Consider the following 15,144-nt stretch of genomic DNA (forward strand, 5'->3'; position numbering starts at 1 on the left):
ACTGCTGCTGCTGCTGCTAAGTCGCTTCAGTCATGTCAGACTCTTCGAGACCCCATGGACTGCAGCCTACCAGGCTCCTCCGTCCATGGGATTTTCCAGGCAAGAGTACTGGAGTGGGGTGCCATCGCCTTCTCCGAGCTCTGCTACTACCAGTGTTAAAAGCAGCAGCTCTATTCAACATCCATTTATGATAGAAACTCTCCAGAGAGTGGGCACAGAGGGAACATATATCAACATAATAAAGGCCATATATGACAGACCCACAGCTAACATTATACTCAATGTTGAAAAGCTGAAAGCATTCCCGTAAGATCAGGAACAAGACAAGGATGCCCACTCTGACCACTTTTATTCAGCACAGCAAGTGTCTTTTAACTTCATGGCTACAGTCACCATCCACAGTGATTACGGAGCCCAATAAAATAAAATAAAATCTGTCACTTTCCACTTTTTCCTTTTCTATTAGCCATGAAGTGGTGGGACTGGATGCCATAGTCCTAGTTTTTTGAATGTTGAGTTTTAAGCCAGCTTTTTCACTCTCCTCTTTCACCTTTATCAAGAGGCTCTTTAGTTCCTCTTTGCTTTCTGCTGTTAGAGTGGTATCATCTGCAATATCTGAGGCTGTTAGTATTTCTCCTGGCAGTCTTGATTCCAGCATGTGATTCATCCAGTCTGGCATTCCACCTGATGTACTCTGCACATAAAGCAGGGTGACGACATGTAGCCTTGTGCTACTCCTTTCCCAATTTTGATCCAGTCCATTGCTCCATGTCTGGTTCTAACTGTTGCTTCTAGACCTGCATACAGGTTTCTCAGGAGGCAGGTAAGGTGGTCTGGTATTCCCATCTTTTTAATGTATGTGTATATATATTTCAAACACATTTTAAACTGCTTGAAAAATGTCTTATTTTAAGATCAAGTGCTATAGTTTGTCTCTCTTTCCGACTATCAGTCATCACCTTTATAATTTATATATTCTTCCCTAGCACTGATAGGTAAAGCCTATACATAGAATTGTAAAATGTGGAACATGGAAGTAGACTTAGGATTCTGCTAGTCTAGTCTAGTCTTTTTGTGCTGGATTTAAGAATCTGCTTGCAATGAGGGAGACCTGTTCGATCCCTGGGTAGGGAAGATCCTCTGGAGAAGGGAAAGGCCACCCAGTCCAGTATTCTGGCCTGGAGAATTCCATGGACTGTATAGTCCATGGGGTCACAAACAGTCAGACACGACTGAGCGACTTTCACTTCACCACTAGCTCAGCGGTTAAAAATCCACCTGCAATGCAGGAGATGCAGGAGATGCAGGTTCAGTCCCTGAGTTGGGAAGATCCCCTGGAGAATGAAATAGCAACCCACTCCACTATTCTTGCCTGGAAATCCCATGGACAGAGAAGCCTGGTGGGCTATAGTCCCTGGGGTCACAAAGAGTTGGAACTGACTTAGTGACTGACACCACACACACACCACTAAAGGTGAAAAATAATTATCTTAATTAGTAAAAGGCATTAGGCTAGGGGACCTAGTATTTCAATTTTCTGTTTTTCTTCCCACAAATTTTTAAACAACTTGTGCTTTCAATTTTTAAAAATAGAATTGAGGAGGCAGTTCAACATGGTGGTGTAGGAAGATCCTGAACTCGCCTCCTCCCACAGACACACCAAACCCCCAGCTGCTTGTGGAACCATTCCCTCTGAAAAAGGTCTGGAAACTAGCTGAGCAGTTCCTGCACAACAAAGGATAAAAGGGCCACACTGAGATGGGGAGGAGAAAAGGTCTCGACAAATACTCCACCCACAGCATGGTGACCCACAGTCAGGAGGATCTCACAAATACGGAGCTTCTCCCTAAGAAGCAAGGGGTTCACACCCCACATCAGGCATCGCAGCCACTGGGACCAGTACCAAAGAGATGAGGCCCCAGAACATCTGGCTTTGAAAACCAATGGGGCTTCCCTCCAGGAGACCCAAAAGGCTGGAGGGAGCTGAAAGCCCCTCACTTAAACGGCTCAAGGGCAAACTTATTCACCTCAGGACCCAGTGCATAAGTAGCAACGTGAAAAGTATCTAGACTCCATGAGAAGGAGATTCATTTGCTTATCATAAATCATCTGCCAGTGGGGCAAAGGCCTGTTGGGAGGTCTCTCGTGGTGGTCATGCTACCACCCCCAGGGCATGGTGCAGCAGCAGACTGAAAAGTGCCCACAGTCTTCTCATGAAAAAGGCCTATTTACTGGTCCTGTCTTTTATTATTTACTTCAGCCTGAGGGGCAGGCTTCAGGTTTACCGCACGTCTAGGGACTCCAGCGATGCTCTCAGGGGACAGAGGTCATCTGTGTGCGCTTCCTTGGCCTCCCTGCATCTCACTAATATCTTCCAGAAAGAAGTACATACATTCCTCTGGAGCCCCAAATTTTGCAACTTTACCATGGGGACACCTCAAGATCAACTTGTCTGGAGGCCAGGAGGGCCTCCCACAAGACTTGCAGTCCCACAAGACTGTATATATTTCTTTAAAAAAATTTTTTGACATGTGTACACAGCTATATTTACTTACCCACTCCAATATTCTTGCCTGGAGAATCCCATGGACAGAGCATCCTGGCAGGCTACAGTGCATAGGGTGGCAAAGCGTTGGACATGACTGAAGCGACTTAGCAAGGGTGTTTGCTCCATGGCATGTGGAATCTTCCTGGACCGGGGAACAAATAAGCATTGGTAGGTGGATTCCTATCCACTGTGCTAACAGGGAAGTCCATGTTGCCTTTGTGTTGGTTTTTGCTGTACACGAAGTGAATCAGCTATATGTGTACCTGTGTCCCCTTCTTGAATATCTCTCCCATCCTTCTCCCATCTATCATGAGGTTGAATAGTGAGAAATATTTGTATTTCTTAAGTCAATTGCTTTGCTTCCCTGGTGGCTCAGTGGTGAAGAATTCTCCTGCCAATGCAGGAGATATGGGTTCAATCCCTGGGTTGGGAAGATCCCTCCAGTATTCTTGCCTGGGAAATCCCATGGATGAAGGAGCCTGGCAGGCTACAGTCCATTGGATCACAAAAGAGTCAGACAAGACTTTGAGACTAAGCAACAAAGTCAATAGTAGGTTCTTAGATGCAGTAACTGTAGGATTTTGTCTGGTATCTCAGATTCTAGAATAAGATCTAAGAAAAAATAGACTCTCTTGATACTTGTTTAGTTAAATTAATGAATAAATAACATATTTGTGAATAAAAAAGATGCTGCCTGTAGGTGACTTCCAATCAGCCCAAGGTGCTTCCACTGCAGGGGGTGTTGCTTCTATCCTGGTGGGGAACTAAGATCTCTCAAGCCCCACAGTTCAGTCAATAAAAAAGTGATTACACTTAGCAGTTAATCCATAAGTATTTATGAACTTCCATAATGGGGCTTCCCTGATAGCTCAGTTGGTAAAGAATCCACCTGCAATGCAGGAGACCTGAGTTTGATTCCTGGGTTGGGAAGATCCCCTGGAGAAGGGAAAGGCTACTCACTCCAGTATCCTGGTCTGGAGAATTCCGTGCAGTGTATAGTCCATGGGGTCACAAAGAGTTGGACACAACTGAACGACTTTCACTTTCATAATGACCTTAGAATTGTCCTGGCACTATGGCGAGTCTGTGACGATTCACCATCATTCTCCCGAGGATGCTCATCATTCAGATTGAGAAAACTGACCAATACAAACATTTGTGTTGTGTCATACATCACAATCACAAAAGCTATGAAAGCTCATAGGTGAGGAGCTTCAATAGACCTAGAAGGGGAGACTTCCAAGAGGAGATGAGAATATTGCTGAGTCTCTGAAACCAAGCAGGACCCTGTGGAGTTCCCAAGGATTGGGGCCTTTCTGTCCCCCATTTCTTGTAGGCAAGACTCCTCCCCTGACTTCCAAAGAATGGATTGAAACAGTTGCTAATCAAGGAGGAGCAGCCATGAAATCACCCGAGGCATGATTAAAGGGACCAGAGAAGCTTATCAGGATTAGGAGAGGAACCACCTGAGATGAGATGAAGGGAGTGCAAGGAGACACTTTGGAACTGTGGTGCTGAAAACTCTTGAGAGTCCCTTGGACTGCAAGGAGATCAAACTAGTCAATCCTAAAAGAAGTCAACCCTGAATATTCACTGGAATAGACAGATGCTGAAGCCGAAACTCCAATACTTTGAGTACCTGATGTGAAGAGCCGACTCATTGGAAAAGACCCTGATGCTGGGAAAGATTGAAGGAAGGAAGAGAAGGGGATGACAGAGGATGAGACGGATGGATGGCATCAATGACTCAACGGACATGAATTTGAGCAAACTCTGGGAGATGGTAAAGGACAGGGAAGCCTGGCATGCTACAGTCCATGGGGTTGCAAAAACTGACATCACTGAACAACCAACAATAACAGAGGTCTGCTCACATCCTGATCTTGTCAGACCCCGCCTTTGGCCCACTGTTTTAAAAACCCTCATCAAATTCTTTAGGGTGGATATGCAGTTTTTTGAGGCTGAAGACCAGTGTGTCTTCCTTTGCCTGGCAAAGCTATGAAGTTGTCCTTTTCTACTTCACCCAAAATTCTATCTCTGGAATTTGATTCAGCACCAGTGTACAGAGAGGCTGAGCTTTTGGTAACATTTCCATGAGAAAGAAGGAAATCCTGCCATTCACAACAACTTGGATGAAACAAGTAAAATAATAGAGAAAGAAATACTGTGTATTCTCACTTAACATGTGGAATCTAAAAAGTCTGATAGTCAAGTGGTAGTTCCCAGGGACTATGGGGTGGGGAAATGGGGAGCTGTTGGTCAGAGGGTCATACTTCCAGTTATAAGATGAATATGTTCTGGGGATTGATGCACAGCATGGTGATTATAGTTAACACAACTGTCCTATATATCAAAAGTTGCTAAGACAGTATATCTTAAACATTCTCACTACAAAAAGGAAATGGTAATTTTGTGAGTTGATGGAGGTGTTAGCCAAGCTAGGTGATAACCATTTCACAACACTTAAGTGTATCAAAGCGACAGGTTGTACACTTTAAACTCACATAAGGTTATATGTCATTTATCTTGACTTCCAGGTATTGTACCTCTCAAGTTTAACTTCTCCAACTCCTGGTTTTCGTGGATGAGAGACCTGAGACTTCCTTGAAGGTTATGAGAGCTGCTCAGATGGAAACCTGAACACTGTGTTGTAAATACATTCTCTGCTTCCCTACCACCCAGAAGACCTCTCCTCTCATTTTCTCCTTCTCTTCCTTCTGGGTCCTCCAGATACCCATTTACAAGATGGGCATTGTCCTGCTCCCCTGTTCTTTTATGGGATTGATTGGTCAGAAAAGACTAGGTAAATTGGAGGAAAACGTACATGAGAAAGAAACTTGGATGCGAACCCAGGATAACATGGAAAGAAGTAGGGTGATATAAATGAGTAGTGAGAGAGAGCTTGTCAGTGTGATGGAGCTCTTTTGAATCCCGTGGTGGTGGCGGTGCCACAGATCTAAACAGTGTTCAGGGACTTCCCTGGCCATTCAGTGGTTAAGACTTTGGCTTCCAGTGAAGGCTCAATCCCTGGTTGGGGAGCTAAGATCTCACGTGCCTTGGGAAAATCAAAACATAACAAAAAACAAAACATAAACAAAAGAAGCAGTATTGTAATAAATTCTCAAAGACTTTAAAAAATGTTCCACATCAAAAAAGTCTTTAAACAGTGTTCAAATTGGTAAAAAAAAAAAAATGTATATCTCTCTCCTAATCAATGTTACTGCATGATAATTTAAAATTAAATGAAAAAAAAGAGAGGAAAAAAAAAAAGAAAAAAAAATTAAATGAAATGAAAAAAAAAAAAACAGAAGCAGTATTGTAATAAATTCTACAAAGACTTTAAAAAATGTTCCACATCAAAAAAGTCTTTAAACAGTGTTCAAATTGGTAAAAAAAAAAAAATGTATATCTCTCTCCTAATCAATGTTACTGCATGATAATTTAAAATTAAATGAAAAAAAAGAGAGGAAAAAAAAAAAGAAAAAAAAATTAAATGAAATGAAAAAAAAAAAAACAGAAGCAGTATTGTAATAAATTCTACAAAGACTTTAAAAAATGTTCCACATCAAAAAAGTCTTTAAACAGTGTTCAAATTGGTAAAAAAAAAAAAACAGTATATCTCTCCCCTAATCAATGTTACTGCATGATAATTTAAAATTAAATGAAAACAAAGTGTAAAACAGTGCAAAGAGTCAGGCTTCTCATCTTTCCTATCTTCCTAAATAGTCATAAGGGAAATGTGATGTGGATCCAGGTTACAAAGTGGCTCTTTGTTAGAAATAGTATAGGCTGCTGCTGCTGCTGCTAAGTCGCTTCAGTAGTGTCCGACAGCCCACCAAGCTCCCCTGTCCCTGGGATTCTCCAGGCAAGAATACTGGAGTGGGTTGCCATTTCCTTCTCCAATGCATGAAAGTGAAAAGTGAAAGTGAAGTCACTCAGTTGTGTCCAACTCTTCGAGACCCCTATGCTAATTTCTAAGACTACTTACATATTGTATGATTATGTGAATGTCACTTTATCTCTCTTTTTTTTTTTTTACTAGCATAATACATCTTTTGGGATGCAAGCAGTTGCTGACTTTTTTTTACAGGTTGTTGTGATACATGAATATTTTTATTAAACATTAAACCATCGTGCAGTTCTTAGTATATTGGTCTTATTTGCTCATGCATAGAGATCTAGACAAGCAAACTTGAAGGTTAAAAGGGTCAAATTCTTTTTTTTGTTTTCTTACTTGACTTGCATTCTATTTCCTGGCTCTTATCCTTGCCATGGGGTTCCCTGGTGGCTCAGACTGTAAAGAATTTGCCTGCAATGTGGGAGACTGGAGTTCAAACCTGGGAGGATTGGGAGGATCCCCTAGAGAAGGGAATGGCTACCCACTCCAGTATTCTTGCCTGGAGAATTCCATAGTCAGAAGACCTGGTGGGCTAGAGTCCATGGAGTCACAAAGAGCTGGACACGACCTTGCCATACCTATCGATAAATATGCTACTTTAGAAATCCAGTTGCATAATGGTGCACAGTTCTTATCCTCAACGTTGGTGTTGAGCAGATGAAGCACTTAGGACCCACTCTGCACAATTTGACTTTATTAACTGACCTCCTTCTTTTGCTCAGAGATTGTGTCTTTGCCATTTGTTGTGGTGGTTATTCAGTCGCTAAGTCATATCCGACTCTTTGCGACCCCATGGACTGCAGTGTGCCAGGCTCCTCTGTCCTCCACTATCTCCTGGAGTTTGCTCAAATTCATGTCCATTGAGTTGGTGATGCTTTGCCATTTACTCTTTTACAAAATTAGCTTCCTTCCTTCCTTCCAGTCTTGCCACATTTGATTTGCTCTGCTTCTTTAATCCCTTTCTCCTAGAATGGGATGGACATTTCTTATTTTCACTAAGTTACAAGTTTTCCCATCTTTTCTCATCACACTTCTCTGGGTGGATCATGATTCATTTCCACTCTAGTGACACACATAATTTTAATATGATATACCTGCTGAGAAAAATGTCATCTCTCTTTCTTTCATATATCACATATTATTTATTGTAATCCATTACTCAGAGTCGCTCTTGACTCCCAATTCTGGGAAATCACCTTCTAAATGCATTATCTCAGACAGTGAACTTTATGGATATTTGATTTTTCTTTCTTGTTTAAAAATTTTTTATTGAATAGTTGATTTACAGTGCTATGGGTATATTTCTTTGAAATGAGCTCTCTTTTGACACAGCTTTGATTTTGTTAAATTACCTGTCTGAATGTGACTGCAAAGAAATATAAGGGATTCGGAGGTATTTTTTTTTTATTAAAGCAATTTTTTTTCTAATTTAAAAGAGGATACTTTTCCCTTTCTTTTTAAATAACTTTCAACCAGAATTATCTACATGTAAACTTGGTGTCTGGTTCCACTTCTCCATAGGGAAAAATCTTAGGTGCTCTTAGCTTTTCTGATTAGAGACCCTAGACTTTTTCTTTATTTAAGTGTACATTTAGATGAGGTTTTTATTTTTATTTTTAATTAACAGACTGTATTTTTTAGAATAGCTTTAGATTTACACAGAAACTGATCACATAATAGTGCCCACCTCTTCTCTTCCCCCATCCCCGGTTTTCCCTATTAACATCTTACATTGAGATGGCACATTTGTTACAATTAGTGAATGTATTTTGATATATTATTATTAATATATGGTTGAAATTTTCCTTAGTTTTTACCTCATGTCTTTTTTGTGACCCAGGATCCTGTCCAGAAACCCCATTACATTCAGCAGTCATGTTTCCTCTTGGCTGTGACAGTTTCTCAGACTTATCTTGTTTCTGTTTTTGTTTTCTGTTCAGATTTATGGAGATACAACTTATCTTGTTTTTGATGACCTTGACAGTTTTGAGGTGTACTGGGCAGGTATTTTGTAGAATGTTCCTCCCTGTATTAGAATTTTTCTCGTGATTAGACTGAAATTTGGGGTTTGGGGTAGGATGATCACAGTAAAAGGGCCAGTCCCATCCCATCACATCAAGGAGACATAGGATGAGCAACGAGTTGTCATTATCAATGTTGACCATCATCTGGCTAATGTGACATTTATCATGTTTCTCCACTATAAAGTTTCTCTTTTAAATTCCCTTTTTGCACTGTATTCTTTGGAAGGAAATCACTTTTCCTAGCCTATACTTAAGAAGCAGAGACTTACGGTCCCTTTATTATACCTGCATAATTTATTTGGCATTCTCCTGCCTGAGATTGTTTTTTTTTCCCTCATATAAGGCTTATTCAGTCATTCCTTTATATTAGTATGGACCCATGGATACTTCAGGCTTCCCTTGTGGCTCAGCTGGTAAAGTATCTGCCTGCAATGCAGGAGACATGGGTTTTATCCCTGAGTTGGGCAGATCTCCTGGAGAAGGGAAAGGCTACCCACTCTAGTATTCTGGCCTTGAGAATTCCATGGACTACATAGTCTATGGGATTGCAAAGAGTAAGACATGACTAAGCAACTTTCACTCTCACTTCTCATGGATATTTACTTTCTACTTTGGGTTATCATCTTTGACTCGTTATTTTCTTGCTTACATTGTTCTAGTTCTGACTCATGGGAGCTTTTTCAGTTGGCTTCTGTGTCCTTTGACCTACTCCTATCAACGTGGATGTTTTTATTTTTGAGCACTTCCTTACTTTTTCACACTACAAGATGTTCCAGACTCATGTTGTGTATTTCCTGCCCTGGCCCTGCAGTTAGATGTTTCTCCAAAGAGGAGCCTTGTACTTTTATAAACATAAAACCACTCCTTAATCAGCTACTCCAAACATGAAAACAGTTCTTCAATCTCTGTTTTTCTGTTTTAGTTTCAGATCAGATCAGATCAGTCCCTCAGTCGTGTCCGACTCTTTGCGACCCCATGAATTGCAGCATGCCAGGCCTCCCTGTCCATCAACAACTCCGGAGTTCACTCAGACTCACGTCCATCGAGTCAGTGATGCCATCCAGCCATCTCATCCTCTGTCATCCCCTTCTCCTCCTGCCCCCATCCCTCCCAGCATCAGAGTCTTTTCCAATGACTCAACTCTTCGCATGAGGTGGCCAAAGTACTGGAGTTTCAGCTTTAGTATCATTCCTTCCAAAGAAATCCCAGGGCTGATCTCCTTTAGAATGGACAGGTTGGATCTCCTTGCAGTCCAAGGGACTCTCAAGAGTCTTCTCCAACACCACAGTTCAAAAGCATCAATTCTTCAGTGCTCAGCCTTCTTCACACTCCAACTCTCACATCCATAAAAGATGGAAAAATGTTTTAATAAATGATGTAACTATGAAATGCAAATTTACAGTAAAGGTTTAAGAAAAGATGATTCAATTTTAGTATATTATAAAAAGGATAAAATTATTTGAAATCATAAGTCTCAGAAAAATCAGGGCTCCTTGGGTTTCACGTCTATAAAGGATGCTTAGAAGCACAGAAAATGGTTCTGGTTGGGCTCCTTGAATGGTGAGTATTATATGTAGATTATGAAATGAAAAGAGAAAACTATGTACACTCTTAAGTGAAAAATAAATGGAAATAGATATACTTGGTTTACTGAGTTATGTAATGACATTTTAATATATTCTATTTAAAATGTTTTTCATTAATTTACTTTAAATATAAATTTATAAATTACTATGCCTGTCTGATAATTACTTAAATATTCTCATAAAGACCAAAACCAGAAAGATTCAGAAGTAAAAATAGCTGGCTACAAAGTGGCAAATCTATAATATGTTCAGAGTTGTGTAAACGTATTTAATCATATTCATAGAAAAATCTTGAGGAATATTTATCAACCTAAACATGGTTATCTATTTCTGTAATATTGGTCTTTTTAAAAAATGTGTTTGCTTTTTTTTTAAAACAAAAAACATTTATTACTTTTGAAATTGGAAAAAAATAAAGGAATTCAATAAACATCACACAAAGCCAAAACACATTTTTAAGTAATATATGTAGCTTTTGCTAAGAAGTAAAACAAGAAGTAAAACTTTGGCCACCTTATGCGAAGAGTTGACTCATTGGAAAAGACTCTGATGCTGGGAGGGATTGGGGGCAAGAGGAGAAGGGGACAACAGAGGATGAGATGGCTGGATGGCATCACTGACTCGATGGACATGAGTCTGAGTGAACTCCGGGAGTTGGTGATGGACAGGGAGGCCTGGCGTGCTGCGATTCACGGGGTCGCAAAGAGTCGGACATGACAGAGCAACTGATCTGATCTGATCTGATGTGAAAACAAGAAGAGGACTCAGAGATGAACTAGAGTTTAAGGTTTGGTTTGAAGGTAAAGACCAAATATTGCTTAAAGCAGTGTCTTGAAGGGTTGATCAGAAAGGATAACTTTGTTTTTCTAAAAACTCTATGATAGGGTGAATGATGACCTATAAGAGGGCTCATGGTGTAGGACACTGCTACTGCCAGAGTCTGTGTCCCCACAGAGAGCTACTGTGGACCCAGGCCTCTGCAAGAGACCCTCCACACTAGCAGGTAGGCCTGGTTCAGTCTCCTGTGGAGTCACTGCTCCTTTGCCCTGGGTCTTGGTATGTACAAGGTTTTGTCTGTGCCCTCCAAGAGTGGAGTCTCTGTTTGCTCCAGACCTGTGGAAGTCCTGCAGTCCAATCCCACTGGCCTTCAAAGTCAGATTCCCCAGGGATTTCCTGTCCCTTTGCCAGATCCCCAGGCTGGGAAGCCTGATGTGGGGCTCAGAATCTTCCCAACAGTGGGAGAATTTCTCTGATATTACTGTTGTCCAGATTGTGAGTTGTCCACCCAGTAGGTATGGGATTTGATTTTATCGTGATGGCCCCCTCCTACTGTCTTCTCGTGGCTTCTCCTTTGCTTTTGGATATGGAGTATCTTTTTTTGGTAGGTTCCATCTTCTTCCCGTTGATGGTTGTTCAACAGCTAGTTGTGATTTTGGTGCTCTCACAGGAGGAGATGAGTGTACCTCCTTCTACTCTGCCATCTTAAACCAACCTCTCATATTTCCAAAATAAAAAGGTTCTATGAGTTTTCATTTTTTTAGTGAGAAGTAAGGCATTGCTTTCTTTTTTTGTGTATCTCTTTAATATCTGGCTTAATAAAAGACAGCTAGATTCTCTGTGATTGAAGTATAGGAAGAAAATAGAAAGCCTTGGGTGGAGAATTCAATTGCCTTTTGGGGTGATTGTGGATATTCTTATCTGATACAGAAAATTTGACAGGTGGATGTTTCTTGAGGGTTAGTTGCAATGAAAATCTGCAACCATATCAGGTAATCTTTTGTACCCTGTGTTTTATGTGTATGTACACACACACACTCCCACACCTATCTGTCCTCTGATCTTTCACTTTGAATTGATATTTTATCCATGGGTGATTTTAAAGTGGCCTGCATCAGTTATTTGGAAAATATTGGTTCACTGTGTCATGTAGATCTTCCATGTATTGAGATAGCTTATCATCCAATATCAAAAAATTACAATCATTAATAGCACTACAGTCTCATCAGAAAAGTCTTTAAGCTGTCAAGCTCATGGTGGTGATGGAAGACATTTTCACATCTGAAGTATGGTGAAGTCATTCTGGCTTGAACTTTAGGCTAACTGGAACAGTTTGTCTCATGGCTTATTGAAGGTACAGTGTATGTCTACTTTAACCCTTAAAAAAAGAATTATTTAAAAAATGAAAATGGAGAAATTGTGGTTCAGGCATTCAAAAGGGAGCCAGGTTGTCATTATGGATATAGTTTCACACTTGTTACTCCATCACTGAGAACTTGAATTTTCTGAATTCAAGGACAGCAGTTCTCAAACACAATTATCTGTTAGTAGCTGACGGCTGCAACCTTATGGTCTCAAGGTCTTCCCTTTTAACTATGCAACCATTTTGGATCCCAACCAATCCTTACCTAACAAGCATCCTTACTTTTTGCTATTTCTAATCCTAAGTCCTGACAACTTAGGTTAACTTTGTGGTTTTTGCCCATATAAGCCTCCCTCATTTTTGAGCCTGAATCTGTGTCTCTCAGGCTATCATTCTCAGTTAGGCTGGAATAAAACTCTTTTCTATTCCTGTTATAGATTGTTCATTGATTATCTCAGCTGACAGTACTGACACAAATTTCCCACATTTTCAAATTTCACTTGCAAGCGAAATTTTATCATTGGCAACAAATACTGTCAGTTATTTTGCTTGAAGTGTTCGGCTCATGTTACTCATTTTGTAGAAATGTCCAAGACAGAGTAATGTTAACATTTCTATCAACTGTTCTTTCAAGGAAAAACGGCACTCCACGAAAAAATGGTTCAGCTGGCAACTCAGACACTCAAGTGTTTTTCTTCAAGACCAGTCCTACTGTGGTATTCAGCAAGAGTAGGCGTGTGCTTCCTGTTTCTTCCCTCACAATGTTAGAAGGCCTGTACTCAGGGTTGAAATTTATAAAATTAGTACTTTTTACTACTTCATCAAGGATATTCGTAATACAAAACAAGAACAAAGTACCAAACTGGGAGTGCATGGCATCAATGCAATGACCTACAGGACAGATTTGTGCCACTCTCTTTTTTTTTTTGGCCTTGCCAGGCAGCTTGTGGCATCTTAGTTTCCCCACCAGGAATCAAACCCAGGCCCAGGCAGTAAAAGTGCAGAGGCCTAACCACTGGTTGGCTAGGGAATGTCTCTTGCCACCCTCTTGATTCTGCCTGAGGAGACGTCAGCCGGGTTTTGTGAACCCAGAAAAAATAACAAAGAACGTGCTATTTGCAAAGAAGATTTTTTTGGGGCGTGGGGGGGGGGCGTTGATAGAGGATGGTTTATTTTCTGGGTGGATTGGTGGCTCAGGCACGTGGCCGTCTTCTGTGCTACACCGGGCGTCTGGCGGCCTTCTCAGGAGCGCTTCCGTGGGGGGTGGCTGCGCCCCCTCAGCCCACCTGGGCCCACGTGAGGAAGGCCGGGATGTCCCGCACAGGCACGTTCCTGGTCAGCGCCTTCACACGCAGGTTCCTGTCGTCTGTCAACAGCACCACCTCCCTCGGCAGCCGGATGGGCTCCTCTTTGTTGGTGGGCATGAAGTCCTTGGCCTTGTCTTTACAGTAGTGGAGGCAGCAGGAGAGTTCCAGGTGTTGCTGCAGCACAGCCCCTCTCCTATTGGAAGTAAGAAGATTGTTTTTAACATCGGGACCCCTGAAAAGATCTCAGATTTCCAGAGGTCTGAGGGCCATACTTTGAAAATTGCTGGATTAAAAGAAAGAGACCATGTGAGAAAACAGGTCATATAGTGTGATTGATTTTAACATATGATAGCTTTCTTAAAATACGTACTGCAGACTTCAAGTGCTGTGAGAGGCAGATTAGAAGAGGAGAAAGATCGGTGGGATTTACCAGGTCAGGAGATTTTACGTGGACCTTGAAGGAATGGAACCCACTCCAGTATTCTTGCCTGGAAAATCCCATGGACAGTAGAGCCTGGCGGGCTACAGTTCATGTGGTCCCCAAGAGTCGGACACGATTGAAGGGACTAAGCCTACAGGCGTGCACTGAAGGAATGGTACAGAGTTTTAAGAAAGGGTGTTGGATGGGAAAGGCTCAAAACGCACAGAGAAGACAAGACTGACTTCTGAGATCTTTGGATACCAAAGGCTGATAAGAGAATAAAGCCAGGGTTTTGTTCCCTGGGGCGCTGTGCGTACTAGGGAGGAGATGGGTACTGTATGAACTTTTGTCAACATCACCCTGAGCATTTGTAGGCGAAGGACACCCTTGGATTGACAGGTGCAGGGAGGCGGGGAGTTGGGGTCACAGGCTGTGAAGGGACAGGCCTCTACTGAAAATACATATTTATGTCTCAGAATGTCTACAGATAAAAACCCACTAGAAAAGGAGTATGTCCGAGGAAACTAATTTTGCTAATACCTATCAATCCTTTGAAACGCCCATAGAAGTAAGTAGGTGGAAGGGAGACGGTGGTGTATCAGAATGTTCACGTAGTTCTAAAAGAACTTTAGGGGGAAATCCTGTGTTGAAACCATTTTTCTAACACATTGTTATCAGCAGCCCCCAGACTTAGGGGTCCTCAGTCGCCAGCTCAGCGAATCGCGAGCGCTCGTGGGCAGCTGGGACCGCTCGCAGTGGCTTGGAGCAAGGTTCTCTCGGCCTTCCGCGACCGCAGAAGAGTGGCCCTCGGCCCTCGCCGTACTCGGACTCTACCAACGCCGGCGCAGGAGGGGGGTGTTTTGTGGTCGCGGAAGAGGAATCCCGAGGCTGTGCCGGGAAAGCAGGGCCTCGGAGGACGGTTGTTTCATCGCTCGCGTGGCTCGCCAGCCCTTCTCCCCTGTCCGCTCCCCACTGCGCCGTTCCATCCGGGAGCTCTCCCGTGTTCCCGCGACGGCAGGTGAGCGCCCTGGCCCCCGGCCCCGGGCCTGCCCCCCCCCGCTCCTCGGCCGTGGTGGCGGCCAGCGGGGAGGCGCCTGCGCGCAGTAATGGCAGCGCGGTGAGCAGGGACGGAGCTGACAGCCGCCGCCGCCCACCCTCCTCGCCGGGCACCGTCCTGCGCGCCCTCGGACTGTCTCCCTCCCCTGCTCCCCGCCCCGCGT

The 15,144-nt window shown here is 42.5% G+C and overlaps 1 protein-coding gene across 1 annotated transcript in view; it reads left to right on the plus strand.

Annotated features, from left to right (window-relative positions):
- The first annotated feature begins 14,804 nt into the window (after nucleotides 1-14,804).
- Nucleotides 14,805-15,144, plus strand: part of CUL2 (cullin 2) — a 71,173-nt gene continuing 70,833 nt past the window's right edge. The window contains exon 1 of the mRNA XM_010859870.1: nucleotides 14,805-14,942. The gene's annotated coding sequence lies outside the window, so the exon portion shown is untranslated. The remainder of the gene's footprint in view (nucleotides 14,943-15,144) is intronic.

This window comes from Bison bison, unplaced genomic scaffold (assembly GCF_000754665.1).
Source record: "Bison bison bison isolate TAMUID 2011002044 unplaced genomic scaffold, Bison_UMD1.0 scf7180017864461, whole genome shotgun sequence".
In the NCBI taxonomy this organism is placed as follows: domain Eukaryota; kingdom Metazoa; phylum Chordata; class Mammalia; order Artiodactyla; family Bovidae; genus Bison; species Bison bison.